Genomic DNA, 12,990 nt, shown 5'->3' with positions numbered 1-12,990 from the left:
GCTGATGAGACCTTTTCCTTTGTTGTATTCAGTTTTCTAAGCAAAAAAACGTAACCAACAGGATAAAGGCTCCAAAATCCATTAAGCTAAATAACAAAAAATTCCCCTGCCAGGAAAGCATACCTTTCTGTACTTCTTGTAGTAAGAAGTTGGTGTCTCTTCTATCAGCTGTGGCACAGATAATAAAGGACCACTGCATACTATTGGATTCTAGCAACCAGCTCTGCCACAGTGTTACAAGGAGAAGGGACCCCTTCCAGAACTCTGGTCTTTTTGATGAAGTCAGATTGCAAGGTAATTCCATCCTTTTCCTTCTGCAGGTAATATAAATGTCCAGTTGAAAAGGCAAGCCTTGATACACTGGGGTCTTGTTCTGTAATGATGCCTGGAAGAGACTTTAGGCATGGATTGTACCTGTTTCCTTAATTGGGTTGTTGCATTCACCTGCTTTTAGTTGCTTTGACAATACCCAGTGGAGCCTCTACCTTCTGTTGGCAAGGTTGCAATCATGGTGCCTCAGTTTCACTGCAACAGTAGCTCTGTTAAAACCATCACATTCGCTGACCATTCGATAAAGGTCATCTTGTTTGTGACAGAACAAGCCAGCCAGAAAAGAATTACATGGCCTCTGGCCAAAAGGGGAAAAAAAGGCACCATAGAATTATTTTGTCTTTTGTGTCCCTTTTTTTCCCTTGGGATTCTTTCCAAAGAAATGAAGTGTATTAACCATATGACTATTAGGAGAAAGAACATTTGAGATAGCCTTTCAGCAGGACATCATTGAGGTCAGTATGTGTATGTCAGGTACAGGTGATGCAGTTGTATTTGCTCTTCAGTGTAGGGGGATACATCCCATATAGCTAGCAAAGTAAGGGAAAGATGGCTTCTACCACATTCCACCTGAGTTTGGAACAACTGCTTCAATGCAGTCTGAGTGCTGCCACATCAGAGGCTTCATCTCCCACGTTTCTTTGTTCCGCTAAAGCTATTCTGGAGTTCGGGAAGAGAAGCCCCTATTTTTGTCTTCAGATGCCAAGATGAAATTTAAGTTAGTCTTTGAAAGACAACTGCTGGTGCAAAAGCTCACTGGGAATTACAAGGCAATCCCATGGCACCACAGTGTTTAAGGTGTGTTTGTGAAGATTGTTCTAAGAAACTATGTGAAGGATGCAGGAAATGAAGCTTCGATATGGAGTAAAAGCTTTCTTACATTGCCAATAATTAGTTTATTTCAGAGAAAAATCAAGTAAGAAAACACAAATGTCTGGTAGTGAGGAAAAGTTTTCCTGTGGCATATGAGATATTCGGCTCCATTCAAAATCCCTAGAGAAATCAATGGGACATCTGTCTAGTGTATTAGAATTTCCCGTGTTCCTTGAATCTCATGTCTGTTTGCCATGAACTGATCTCTGTGACTCCTAAGAGATTATAATTTGGATTCAAATTTACCCTTTCTTCTTTGGCCATAGATGAACCATGTAGACCTTTTAAAACAGGGACAAAACTTTTGCTGCATTGAAAGAGGAACCAGTGAAGTGATGGGACATGCTCCAAACAGTGAGCAAGAAAATCTGCCATTGAGAGCTAAACCTCAGGGAAAGCTATTAAGTGTGGCAGTACAGTTAGATTGTGATTCTTGACCTCTTGATGTGCTGTAGTATATTGCGCAGTCATAATAACCTAGTGTTTAAAGAATACATTTTATAAATGCACTTGGTTTTGGCTTTTTTTTCCCTCAGAAACAGCAATAATAGAACTTATTTCTGTAAAAAGAAAGATGCTAGCTTGATATTTCACTGCAGGGGGAGGGTTAGTTTTTATTGAGTATAGTCAGAGGAGACCAGCTCCCTGGAGAAAGCACAGGCATTATATTTTGAGCCTAGAACATCTGTACATTAATAGTAAGATTAGATGGAAATTTTTTATTGAAGTCAATTCCAGTTCCTCACAGGAGTGACCGACCTGGTTTTCCCTTGCTTTCCATACCTGCACAGCGATCATTACACTGGCAGAAAGTGTTAAAATAAGGAAATCTTACTTAGGTTTCTTGGGGGGGACAAAACTAAGACTAAACAAGTGCCACCCCACTGAAGGAGGACAGTGGTGGAGTGAGACCCTTTGATTTTGAAGTATTGATTTCCACAGAGCACTTGAAACCTTTCAACTCTGTATATGGGGGCCCTCCCTTGTTTTATGACATCTTCCTCTGCCTGAATGACTACAGTAATGGCAAACTGAGTGATCAGAACTATCAGTGCTTGTGCTCCTAGCTCTGTGTACCATCCACTCTATAGTTTCTCCTTCAGATCAGCTAATACTGAACTTTATGCATATTTTATCATTGTAGTTTGCGAACCATGCAGTCATATCTGGGAGGCTTTGGAGTCATGGAAGAGTAGCCATGCATCAGTATAATATCAAAACAAATGGGATAGAAGAGTTCCTTTGTTTCACTAAATATTAGATTGAATATTCAAATAGCATATAAGCATTTTAAATAATAGGCTAACAGATCTGAGGGATGTGTTTGTTACTGCTTCCTAATTTTACAAAACGACTCTGAGAAAACATTAAGAACAATTTAGTTTGAAACTATGAAAACAAGGAGTTTGCAGTTGCAACCCCTTCCTTTTGTAACAGGTACTCTACCACTTTGAAACCTTGGAGGGGAATTTTGTATCTCCCTTTTCTTCTTCAAGTGAATACTTGATAGTCTGTCTCAGATATGTGTACATCCCATTTAGTCAGGCAGTCCTTATCTGTGCACTTGTTGAACATGTTGCAATGAAATAACTAATTAGCAGTGTATTCTGTAGAGAATTCTGTGCCACTTTTTAAGCAGGACACAGAGTACATATTCTGAGAATCACCTATTTCCATAAGTGATTTCCAAAGGCACACAGGACAGGTCTTTCAGCAGTATTTTGGGTTTCAACGTACACATAGTCACATTGTGAAGAGCACCTCAATGGGATCTTTGCCTGGCTGCCATTTAAGTCAGTAGAGTGCAGGTACCCCACCTGCTGAGGTTCTTCAGCATCTGCATCTTAATTGCCTTTGAAAGCCTATTCCTACTCTCCTACCCTGTCACTTTTGTAAATGAAAGACACATACCTCTGAAAATTTTATCTATTAAAAGGTTTTAACTATTTTACTGTGAAGTGAGCCCTTTTCTAAGAGGATCATACACAAAAGTATTAGTCATTTTAACTGCTTCAGTTACTACCATATCTAGATCATTGAACAGAATCATTACCATGTGCACATGCAAGAACAAGATTTTGTTGTTAATGTTTATTGATAATATAAAACTAAGAAACATAATTTTATGTGTTCTGTGATTTTGCTGTGTATTTATGGACATATATGGGTATATAGTCCAGCAGCAGTTAAAGATCCAGTGGCCATTAGTTCTTGAAGGTTGCATAAACTTATATTGATACCGTTCTGTGTTCATGGTAATCCAGAAGTGCATGTTTCCATTATGCTAATTCTGGGCCAGATTTTGAGAGTACATGCCTGTCTATCAGCAGGTCCTTTATGTGCAGGACCAGGTTTTGCCCAAGGTGGTCCAATATGATAAGGCTGAGCTTCTGCTGAAGTTGTTTTTGAAGTCATATAGATTACTCCTTACTCTGGTTTCTCATGCTTGTATTTCTAAACCATCAATTACCAAAGCAGTAAATCAGGCAAACTCTGCTGATGCTTAGGGAATTATACTTTTTTCAGGTGGGTTTTTGGTTGGTTGGTTTGGTTTTATTGAACAAAATTGCTCTGTCTTCCTGTGCAAAAAATGAATGGGTTTGCATCATGGGAAGAGAGAGGGGGGACAAAATCCATGGGAAAAATGTCCTGGTAGGGGGACTTTTGTAGTCACAAACCCACTTGGATGCTGTAGAAAAGTCTGGATTTGAAGCCCAATGCTTGCTGGTGTGCAGAGCCAAGTCCAGGAAGGCTCTCCTGCCCTTCCCCAACTGAGCACAATGAAACTTGGAGATGAAGCCAGAGCTAAACTTCTGAATCACATTCCTGTCTCTACTTAGTGCATATTTATGCTGAAATGTCTGCACAGTACTATATAATCCAGACTAGTATTTCCTTTGAGCTGCCTTCCTGAGCTACATCAGGAATAGCATACTCAGTAACTGACCACAGATGCTTAAATCTGGTTGGTTTGTTTGATTTTTTCCCCATCTAATGGTACTAGCTCCAACCCCTGTATATAGAAGTTGTGAAATATCCTGTTAACAGAGACGGGATAGCTAATGCTTCCTAATATTTAATCTAAACCTACCCTCATTCCCCCTTGTCCATCCCAGGTACAGGACCATGCACTTGACCTTGGTGACCTTCATGAGGTTCCCATGGGCCCACCTCTCCAATGGCATCCTTTCCCTCCAGCATATTGACTGCATCACTATAGATACACTGTATATATACACCATATATACACTGTGGTATAGGTATGTAGGTAATAGTGCTATATAGAAGCTCCTTGTTACTAGCCATTGGCAGAAGAAAAAGGCAGAAATAGCCAACTGAGTGCCTAAAAAGAAACACACATGCAGACTCTTGAGTATAGATCCATAAATTATCATTTATATTATCATAAAAACTCATTTAAATTTCAAAATATTTTTAAATTGGTACTCACCCTTTGATTGCTATATTTTTTTCTTATTCTGAATAAATAGAAGGAAATTAACTTATAGGTTGAAACATGAGACACATTCCAGCTGCAAGGGCAATTAAAATGCTGGATACCAAAGGGTGAGATGTTGATGTAGAGAGACTTTGAAAGGCTGATAGCATCTGTTAATGAAAATTCTCAGAGGCAAAAGATTTGTTTGCTCAGGTAGTTTGAGAAACAAAAAGTGTAGATAAAGGTTAAGGAGAAGAATAAATCTTTTTCTAACATGATTGACTGAAGGTCAGATAGAAAGAATAATTTTACTATGTTTGAGGGCATTCAACTAGCATATTCTTTTTTACAAGACATTTATCTGAGGTGAATCCAGGGTCTTTTTGTGATGAATATGTATGTCAATTCATGCTCCGATTACCATAATCTCCTGTGATTGTTTCTTCAAAGGAATAATATTTAACATTTCTTCAACTCAGCAGTTCCAGCCATGTTTTCATGAGAAGGCAGTCAGCAATACTCTCACATGCTCAAGCTAAAAACCCTATACATATCATGGCAAAGAACTAAGTTGTGTTATCAATAATTTGAAGGTTGCAGCACACATTAAAATTACATTTTTAGCTCTTGAGATGAACGCAGTGATATGTGAGGCCAAGTTTTAGCTATTTTCAAAACCCTGTGCTGTTGATAAGAGTCTAGATTTCCTTTTCCCAGAGCATTTCCTGCCTACAACAGAATAAATCCACTAATACTCTCTTTTGGCTAAAAAAAAAGTTATTTAAGGTTAAAAAAGACTTCATTTTTATTTCCTTTCTGAGATGATAATTCCACACAATACTTTCCTTTTTAATTCTATTTGTAATCATATCACAACTGTGCAACTTTACTTGGAATAATAAAAAATGCTCTCCATCAGTATCCCAGTTCACTGGCAGCTAGGTAACTATCCAGCTTAGTCTGGCAAATAAGATAGGAGGAAAATGTATTCTGAGATACCATACTGATGTTTTTACTATATCATTTCAGTGGCTAGCTGTCTGTCGGCAGTATAGGAATCTTTAAAAGTATATGCTCAACTACGTTACTGCTTGAAATAGAAATAAATCTAGATAGGAATCAGGAGAACCTGAATTTGAAAATTGGCTGTATTACTCATTCTCTGCCTAGGATAGGCCAGATAATTTTTTTATTCTATGACAAATTTATTATTTGCCTATTTCATATGGGAATGTTGATAATAAATCTGTTAATTTTCAGTGCTTTGAGCATTTAGAGATGTTAACGTGATTAACATCTTTGAAAGGATTTTCTGAAAGCTGAATCACACTAAAACGTCTTGTGTGATGTGCCCTGCTTTGTATTAAGTGTAGATGGCTCTGGGGGAGATGCAGACCCAGGGAGGATGTACTTCTGAAACAATGAAGCTAGGCTCCAATGTGTCATTAAGGCAGAGGTACACCAGGAGTTTTGCAGGCCTGTGGAAGAGAGGAAGAAAATCCGTATCAGTGCCACCATTGTCAGCATTGATGTTACATACAGGACCAGACTCTTTGTTTCTGCAATGAAGACTGTGTTCATTACACCACCTTGCTCAGACCAGCTACAGTCAAGCCTCGATAAAGGTGGTTCAACAGCTTGGCTCATCCCTGAGAATCATAGAATCATAGAATAGTTAGGATTGGAAAGGACCTCAAGATCATCTATGGTTAGGGTTAGGGAAGCAGTGCACTGCTCCATTATTTATCAGGTGACTTTTCATTTCCTGTTTTTCTCCAAGTCATCTGATAAGCCAAATATATCTCCTCAAACTCAGAATTGTCACCAAAAGATGAGTTAGATTTTCCATGTCCTGTAGGATCTGCACATGCTCTGATTTTGGTTGTTGTAAGCTTTCCCTTTGGCTTCACATAGAATGTTCTACGGTTGTTTTGCAGACAAGTTAGGTTTTCTTTTTCAGACTGATAATTGCTAACTTTGTGATTCCTAATTAGAATCTTTTTGCTGAGATAAATATGTAAACACAATTAAGTATGTATTTTTAACATACAGCAATTAGCCTCATCAGTTGAGTGCTAGTCAACACATTGGGATTTTTGTTCTCTTTCAGTTTTTCAATTGCAGGTAATGATTGTGAGTAGTACCTGCATGATGATGCCTTGCACAGCTTCATTCTTTTCTGTGTCTTCTTCCATTGATTTCCACACATGTTGCAAACAGAGAAATGACATGGAATCTTTCTCTTTCAACTACGAAGAGAAACTGAGTCTTCCAAATATGCCTGAATTTAGGACAGCCTAAGGCCAAAGGATCTTACTTAGAACTCACTATGGTCAATTTTATGGCATGTAACATTAGGAGGATTATGGCTGGCATATTTTCTGTGCATGGTGGAGCTCTAATCTCTTCAGTAACCAGTGAACAGGAGTAGTTAATTAGAAAACCTACCTCTAATGGTCTGAAGGAAGTGGTTGGTAATACCTGTGTATCTTGGTTTGTTCTTTTTTACCGAAAGAAATTACTATTCAGATTATATCATTCAAATGCTCTTCAGCAGTAGGCTGGTCTCTCGCAAGCAGCAGGGCTTGGTGTGGACTCCTTCTAGCTTGCTACATAAAAGAGGCATTATGTGAGGCTGCAAAACAGTGTGGTTGTGGGATAGAAGTGCTCGGAAGTGAATAGAAGGGAAAAAGGCTGTTACAAAAGGCTGCATCTAGCAAGGCTATGATATCGTACTACAGTTATGGTGTTACTTTCCCAATACCAGGAGGATGCAAAGCTCTACTCAGCAAATGGTTTATTTTAATTTTGCTGATGTCAATTGGAGCATGTCCTTGTTGGAGAATTCAGGGCACTCAGGGAAATTGGTGTTGGGCAGGAATATCATTGGAATTGAACTTCTTGGACTTGCATCCCACTGTATGTGTAACTGCATATGCTTACTGCGTAGTTTTAGATTTTCAGCTCTGCTGGGCAAACTGGACGTAGTGCAGGGATTCACAGATGAAATCTCTCTATGCTTAAGCAGTTTAATGTTTTTTTCCCTAATTCAGATCTCCTAAAGGCTGAAGTTGGTTATTTTTAATATTAATGTAGTTTTATAGTTTTGCCATTTGCATGTAACAAAGTTTTCCCTCTGGGAGTGCTCTCCACTACTCCTAAGCCCATATCTCCCAGATCTCAGCATTCCCTGGTGACAGAATGCCCTCACTACTACCTCTGTTAGCTTTCTGATAGCATCAGTATCAAGAGTTCTTAATAATAAGTACACAGAGGGTATCCTTACAGCCCATGCCCACTGGACAACAAAACGCTCTTCACCTTCTGTCACTTCTCAGAATACATTATTCCTTTCTCTGATTTTCTGTGCTAATTCTTCTGCCTTCTCTGCACAATTGTTTACCTGTTTTATTTTCCTCAAGCAGAACATACTCTGGTTTTAAAGTGTTCTTATCTCTCTTGTTACCCGTCTGCATCCAGAAGCTATAATCAGACAATTGTTATTCCCTTGGAAATTATTTAAATAAATATTTGCATAGCAAAGCTGAAACTAGAACACAGCTCTTTTGGTAAAGTTTGGGTCATGTTGTTGTATTGAGGTATACCTATCTGTCCTACATTTGCCCACATCATTGTGAAAGTCATATGAGTAAGTGCCTTTACGGAAGTGACAGCATTGCTTACACCATCCTTATGTCTGCCCTTGATTGTTGTACTCTTTGATCTCTTACTACATTACTCATTTTACACTAGCACAGCTTCATTCAGAAACACTGGAGTTGCACTGACCTAAAACTTGAGTAAAATGAGGGGTGAGTTAGATGCAAGGTTGTTATGAAAGATCAGATCAAGGTGAAATGCATACAGAAAGAGCCATTTAAAAAAGAGAGAAAAAGTCTTTTACTTGTATTCATCAGATCTCAATTCCTGCGTATTTAGCTGTGTCCCATCCTGAGCAAATGTGGACTACACAGTTCCTGTGAATCCTCCCTCAGAGAAGGCAAACTCACATTTACTCAACAAAGCTGATGTACCTATTTGTGTAGGTTTCTCAGTGTTATGGGGACAGGTTGCAATAATGTAATATAAGTGCAGGGGAAACTAGAGGTATACTGAATAGAAAAAGCAGAAAAAAACCCTAACATTAGAGTGTGTTTACTACATGGCCTAGAAGGTTGTCCTTTACCAGAACAGTGGAGTGCAACACTTTACATGCTGGTTACCACATAGATGTGATCATGTCAGGAACAGATAGAATGCAGTTATTTTAATGTAATAATTTGAACATACAGGTGTTAGACTTATAGAGCACTCTGGTGTACTGGTCATCTGCTGCATCTCTTACTGGTGACTCACTTAGTAGCTTGTTCCTTGCTTCTTCCCTTACTATAAAGTTGTCAAGCAGACATAAATGATGTGAAGCATACTTGCCTAACTGACATGTTTGGATTCTGGATGATGGGGAGTGCTTTGGGTTGGCTAGTTGTTTTTCACTCATGCTAACATGTTGATCTGTTTGCTAGGCTCAGTGCCAAACACACAGAATATCCAAGAATTTCTCAACTTAAGACCTCTGGGACGCTTGAAATGTAAGCTGGCATTGTAGAATTTGTACTTTTCTTAGTAAAGCACTTGCTGTGATGGCCTCCTTTTGGTGAGTTCATTGTGCCCTTGTCAAACACAGCTCCTCACTTAAATCCCAGAAGTTCACTTATAGGCCAGAAGCTTAGCTCTTCATGTTGTGTCCCAGAAGCATAGCTCAAAACACAAGTATTCAGATTAGAGCTGATGTTCATTCAGCTTGCACAAGCATGCTGCATTCCAAGAAAATATACCCCTCAATGACTTTTGGCACTCAGCAAGGCAAAAGAAAGAGGGACTTTAAGGAAATGCTGTTTCTTTTCTAAGAGCAGGCTGCAGTCCAAAATCTTATCAGGAACATTCAGGAAAAGAGAGATTTACATAGGTGGTAATTTTTTGTCAGTAAGTACTTTGGTACGAGTTCTAAGGTCTCATGTGATGCTACGGATGTTCCAGTGTGGTCATTTACTCATGACACATTAATTTTTGCTGTTACTTAAACAAGAGTCAGTGATGTAGTACATAGAATTCCATATGGCTGAGAACACTGCTCGGATGCATTTTGCTTACATGGGTGTGGGAAAGGTTTCATGAGCTTTCATAGATGCAAAAGACTGCAATATCCTCTTCACATGTGTTAGTAGGGTCTGTTGAGAGATGCTTGTATCAAAGGGATGATCTGAAAGACTGAGGTACAGGCTTTGCTTCCCTAGCAGAAGTATGAAGATAACTGTGTGAATCTGTGTCTTTGTTTAGCTGCAGGGAGGGCTACTTAGAATGTAATTCTGTCTGGGTTGTTTAAAGTACAGAGATAGCATGGCAACAAATTACATTTTCCTTCCTTTGAGGGAAATTTATACTGAATATTTGCCTTCTTTGCAAGCTTCAGTCAGCAAATCTCAAAGTACTTGCTTCAGCTCATGAGAGGTGACCTGGGCACTTGTTTTGTTCTAGTTTTATTACTATATCTGCCTCCAGCCCAGTCATTTTGCAGACTGTTCAAAATGAGGGTTAAGTCTTTTAAATCATCAATATCTCAAGAATAAGCCAGACAATGACACATTTGAATGTTAAGGCCGGGATTGTCTCTGCTTTTAGTCTGTGCTGATCAGATTGTCTTGTGAGACAGGAGCAACCCATCCCCAGTAGTTGGCTAAAAGGGACCATATCATAATATGCATCTGTGGCATGACCTGGCAAGTATGGACATCACCATCATGTAACCAGACATACCTGTAAATCAGTTACAGCAACATGTTAATAACAGTGCAGTGAAGGGATGTGATGCCATCAGATGAGCTAACCTCAGAAGCAGTGCTCCCAGGAAAATGCATACCTTCCATCCTGCTGCTTTTTCACATCCAAGGTATGAGTAAAACAAAATAGGTAAAAAGATCAGATTGGAGTCTGAATGCATTTTTCCTGTGGTCTGTATTTGCATTACTGACTATAGCATGAACAACGTTTGAATTTTAGTAGTGGTGTTATGAACCTGGTTTTGGATTATCACATTGCTGTCCTGTTCTGGGAGGATGTCAGTTTTTCTTGCCATATCTAATATTTTATGGCTTTATCAAGTAGTATAAACTGGCAGCAGTATTAATGAAAGCATTTTTCACAGACCCGTGGTGAATTACCAGTCTTTTAGTCTTTAGGACTGATGCAGACCATAGAAAGACTACAAGACAGAGATAGTTGCCATGGTTGGCTGGTTTCCTTTAGAGTGAATGGAGTGAGAGGCACCCAGGAGAATTCAGCATCTCTGGGCTGCTCTGGGGCAAGCATCTCCTATAGAGCTTTTGCACAGTGTGTTTACTGGGGGATAGGGAATGGAAAAGCTGAATGTGAAGGTCTGGTCACTGACGTGCATAGAATAGAGAAAATAATGCCCTGATTCCTTACTTAGGCAGTGCCCCCGAACTGTCACAGCTTGCATTGTTATGCTAAGGAGAAAGAAAAATGCACATTTGAAGATAAAATGGTCCTTTTATTTAAACAATCACACTACTTATATAACAGCTCTCTTAATGGTAGAGTACATCTGGAGCCTGGAACATGTTGTTTACAGAAACACCACATAATGGGTAGCGATGTAAAAGGTGGTAAATGGGCTGAAGGCAATAGGCATGGAGAGAGACTGGAGGTTAGGAACAAGGAACACATGTTTGCAAAAGAGAGGATGCTGCTTTCCTGCAAGCAGGAGGATTGAACCATGCTTTTGTAAAGCAGAGGGAATGGGCTTTGTAAATGTTGTCAGAGGGCTGGCCTAATGAGGAGGAAGGGCAGATGCTGCTTCTCAGTGAGGACGGGAGGGAGCAAGCCCAGGAGAGGTGAGCTGGTACAGCACAGGGACCGTAGGGAGGATTCCAAGACCTGGCAAAGGTAGAGGGGATTGTGACTGTAAAGACTTGGTGTGACAAGAAGAAGCAGGAGGTAGAGAAGAGAGAGATGCTGAAGCTCTGGAACTTTTTCACAGTGAGATAACTGTAATTGTATTTTTATGTCTAGGAGAAAGGCTCCGGAGTATCTTAGCCCTTCTCTTTCTTGAAATGGCAACTGTTAATGCACACACATGCAAGACATAGACACTCACACCCACATGAACATGCAATTGCACAGAATTAGGAAAATTACCCAGCTTTCTTCTGAGATATTCAAAGTTTGACAAAATGAGCTCTGACTCAGTTAACTGAAGCCGGGTGCATGGCAATCAACCGATGGCGTCTGCTCTCCAGCATGTGTCTTGTCACTCTTTCCCCAAGGCAATTCAGAAGTTTTGTATGTGATATTAACATAAAGTAGAGCTACAGATTTTTTTTGAAGTGTCATTTTTTACATTATGTTGCACCATTTTGTTCAATTTGAAGTGAAAAAAATAGACTCATGGACTGGTTTCTGTTGTTTACAGCAAGCTCAAGGTTCATGCTTAACAATATATGAATGATGAAACAAAGTTGTAAATATTCATTACTTAGTGGAATCACATTTTTTTAAAAGCACATCTTTGTACACAAAGCGTTTCTAAGTCCCCATTAGTGGTGTTTATGTTCCCACATCAGAATTCCTTGTTTGCAGTGAAACAAGTATCTTAGGCTTAGATCTTCCTCCTACATGTAATGGGATCACAGTGCTGTCACAGGCATCACAGCCATTTTTGTAAAATATGATGTTAAGGAAGACTGAGTTCATATGTAAATGCCTGTCTTTCAATAGTCTCAGGGGAAAGAAGATGCCAGAAAGAATTCCCAACCAGCATGTGTATTAATTGTCACCACCTTTCATGGGATAGTAAAGTGCATTCATACAAAGACAAGCATAAAGAATCAAGGAGGCTGCACAGGTAAAGTGAGGGCATTTGAGTAAGACTTAAGGAGCTCACATGGTAAATTGTAATAATCTAATTGCAATCTAGAAAATCACATTCGTTCCTTGTTTGTGTCTATAATGAGGTAATGATGCAGCTCCTCTGGCTTCAGACAGCCACTACAGATTTACAGCAGGCTATGGAAGATCACACTGCGGCACAGTTCTCAGTTACCTACAATGATATCCAAGTTCAGAGTAGCTATAGGTATAATTTGAAGCAGTGAACATGCTGTTCCTCTGTAGCTCAAACTCCTTTCAGTTTCAGAAGCATAGGGTCTAGTTATCAAAAAGCATAATTGACTATTGATCCTGTATGTTTATGTATTTATGCACATTGACAGTTTTACAAATAAATTATCTGGACAGAAGCACAGTGCACATTGATGCTTCTGAGGAAAGAA

The 12,990-nt window shown here is 39.3% G+C and overlaps 1 protein-coding gene across 2 annotated transcripts in view; it reads left to right on the top strand.

Moving 5' to 3' along the window:
- Positions 1 to 12,990, top strand: part of GRIA3 (glutamate ionotropic receptor AMPA type subunit 3) — a 145,797-nt gene that overhangs the window by 49,952 nt on the left and 82,855 nt on the right. The gene's annotated exons all lie outside the window — the stretch shown is intronic.

The sequence above is a fragment of the Melopsittacus undulatus genome, chromosome 6 (genome assembly GCF_012275295.1).
Source record: "Melopsittacus undulatus isolate bMelUnd1 chromosome 6, bMelUnd1.mat.Z, whole genome shotgun sequence".
Taxonomy (NCBI): Eukaryota; Metazoa; Chordata; class Aves; order Psittaciformes; family Psittaculidae; genus Melopsittacus; species Melopsittacus undulatus.
Note: the sequence above shows the minus strand (reverse complement) of the source record. Positions and strands in the feature narration are given on the sequence as shown.